Source organism: Ursus maritimus (assembly GCF_017311325.1).
Source record: "Ursus maritimus isolate PB19 chromosome X unlocalized genomic scaffold, ASM1731132v1 scaffold_X1, whole genome shotgun sequence".
Lineage (NCBI taxonomy): Eukaryota > Metazoa > Chordata > Mammalia > Carnivora > Ursidae > Ursus > Ursus maritimus.
Genome location: NW_024423319.1, coordinates 115203709 through 115207030, shown reverse-complemented (window position 1 = coordinate 115207030; position 3322 = coordinate 115203709). Strand labels below are relative to the sequence as shown.

At 40.7% G+C, this 3322-nt stretch overlaps 1 pseudogene; it reads right to left on the bottom strand.

Moving 5' to 3' along the window:
• Nucleotides 1–342: 342 nt before the first annotated feature.
• LOC121104534 lies at nt 343–2873 on the bottom strand (annotated as a pseudogene).
• Nucleotides 2874–3322: the final 449 nt, after the last annotated feature.

Sequence of the window (3322 nt, the reverse complement as noted above, 5' to 3'; positions counted from 1 at the left end):
GTTTCTCAAGGTTCTGTGCAGTCATGACATCACAGTGAAGCAGACAGTGGTTGTCAGGAGGAGCTTGCTGGTAACCAGGCATGTGAGAAAGTGAGTCTTATCTCAGGACGGAAATCTGATCATCAGCTATCTGGGTGAGTGAGGACGGTGTCTCTAACACAGCGTACCATACTTTTTTGTAAGTTTCCTGTTAAGTTCTTCACTAGTTTACAGATATGGGATGATGTGACATTAACTCATTAGATACATTCACTTTTCATATTAGAAAAAGTTTGTTTGGCCCTGTGAGTGTTGAAGGATAGCACATATCCAGCTATTTATCATGGTGTCTTCCACCACAGTACTACCCATGGGTTTTCTGTTGGTGTCCAGTGAAGTAGGGCTGATTTTATCTGACATCAGTGTTGATCTTTGATTACCGAAAATACCCAGGTAAAGTTGGTGTGTCCCATAATGATGGAGCGACCAGCTTATTTGCAGATACCTTGCTAGAAAAAGGTCATAAAATGACACAGTCCCAACAAATGCTAGTAACCATGCTATTAATTATTTGAAGTTTAGACATACTGTGTGTTTAACCCTAGTGGTGACAGGGATATGCAGGTGTCCAGGTAAGATATCCTACTGCTCCACACCACAGTATTGAGCATGAAATTTTTTACAGGTACTCAGGAGATGATGCTTTCTCTAACAGTGGTGTTGACCTTTAACGTAGATCTCATCATGTCTGGACAGCAACCTGAAAAAGATTTCGCTATGCACTTAGCATTGATGTTAATGGCAGACATTGCTGGTATGTTTCTGGGTAAGCGAGATTGTGGGCCTAAACCATAGCGCAGGCCGTCTGATCTCTAGACAGCTAGGTAAGTGATGATGGTGTCTCTAAAAGTTGTTACCATGATTTCTTTGCAGGTATTCAGGTAGGAATTGATAGTCCTTACTAATTCTAGAAACCATGAGTTTTTACTTTTTGTGTTTTAGGAAAGATTTTTGCTTAACCTTGTGAGTGATGAGGGATTGCCATACCCAGGTAATTAACATTATGTCCTCAACCGCAGCAATAACCATGAAAATTTTCCAGGTCTCCCGTGAAGAAATATTATCTTATCTAGTGATGATTTTGACCTTGGAGTGCTACAAGTGTTCAGGTAGAGTTGATATGTCTCATAATGTAAAGTGACCAAGGTTATTTACAGGTATCCTGGTAGAACAAGTTGTGTCCCTTTACACATATATCATGTGTTTTTCAGGTTCCTGTCAAAAGACTTCAGTGAATCTGATGATGGTCGTTAAGGGGGTCGGGGGACATTTCTGGTATTCAGGTATCTGATGAGGTGTACTTTCACTACGTCAGACCCTCTGATCTTCATGAGTCTATTTCCATTAAATTTTGTTGATTGCTTGAACTTGTTTTACCATTTGGGGATTTTGTTTTTAAGGCATTCAGGCAGAAATGATAGTGTTTTTACCAATTCTAGCAAACCTATTATCCTACTTTTTTGTATTTTAGAGGAAATTTACATATAACTATGTGAATATTTAGCGATTCATGGCTATTCATGGAATAAACAGTTGTGGGTCACACAAGTTACCATGGTATTTTTGTAGGTGAGCAATCAAAACATGATGGTGTCTGACGATGGCATAGACCTTGGGGTACTGCAAGATCCCAAGTAGAGTTGATGGGTCCTACAATGATGTAAGTGCACGAGATTATTTCCCTTGTCCTGGTAGAGAGGGTAATCCACAGACCCATTTGTCACAGTGTTTTTTGCTTTATTTTTTTCAAGTTCCTGTCAAGAAATCATGGTGAACCCCATAATGATCAATAATAGGACTTTGCTTTTATCCAGGTAAGTGATGGTGTTGGCCTCAAGCACCCTAGAAACAGTCTAACCATGTGATATGTGGGTAAGTGTGGATGGATTTCCCAACTTTTTTGTGACTATGTTTTTGTTTTTGTATTTACAGGTATTCAGGTAAGAAATGACATGGTCCCAACAAATGCTAGTAATCACGCTATTAATTAAAGTTTAGACGTAATGTGTCTTTAACCCTAGTGGTGATGGGGATATGCAGGTGTCCAGGTAAGATATCGTACTGCTCCACACCACAGTATTGAGCATGAAATTTTTTACAGGTACTCAGGAGATGATGCTTTCTCTAACAGTGGTGTTGACCTTGAAGTTCTAGTTCTGCCAAGATCTAAGTAGTGTTGGTGGGTTTTCTAATGATGGAAATAACCAGTGTTAATTATATTCTTTTTTTTTTCCCCAGGTGAAACAACTTTTGCTTTTTTTTTTTTTTTATGTATAAACTATTAACAGACAAGGCCTACAGATTTATGTCTTCTTGAACACCCCCCACAGTGCGGCTGTGGCAGCCTGTGGTCTTGGTGTGCTGGCCTCGGGCACGAAGTCCCCAGAAGTGGCACAGCCCTCTGTGGGCCCGAATCTTCTTCAGTCCCCCCAGGTCTTCACGAAGTTCGTTGTCCAGACCATTGGCCAGGACCTGGCTATATTTTCCATCCTTCATGTCCTTTTGTCTGTTCAAAAACCAGTCTGGGATCTTACTGGCACGGATTTGCATAATGGTGATCACACATTCCGCCTCATCCTCAGTGAGCTCTCCTGCGCTCCTGGGGAGATCGATGTCTGCTTTCCTCAACACCACATGAGCATATCTTCACCCCACAGCCTTAATTGCAGTGCTTTCTGCCGCGCATCGATATTGGTGTTGAGTACTCAGGAAACGTGCCAAAACTTCTCAGGGATCACTAGAGATGTGGCGGCAGCCCTGAAGGCGGCGTGTAGGCCTCTTGTGGAAGAGTAAAACAACTTTTGTCTTATACTTATCAATTGTGTTTTTTCAGGTTGTGGTAGTTAGTCCTGCTACAGTGAACCTAGAAATGCTCGTAACCTGGTATGTGATATTGTGGATGTTGCACCATGGTTGAGATGTTCTGATGTCAGGTAAGTGAGGGTGGTGTCCCGAACAGCATTAGCGTGTTTTTTCTGCAGGTATCATGCTAAAGTCTTTGCTGTTATACAGGTATGAGATGACGTCACATTAACTCTTAGACCTTCGTATTCTCAGGTATGTATGTCATTAATGATGTTTTGAATAGTCTTATATTATCCATATTTTTGGCTTGTATGCAGTAAGATTAATTTGTCCCTCACAATACGAGTAAGCACAACATTTTACTGTATTCTTATTCAGAGATTGTGTTTTGTACACTCGTACTGATAAAAGGATAAGCAGGTATCCAGATATTCTATCATATCATCCATCTTCACAATATTAAACATGGAATTTTTGC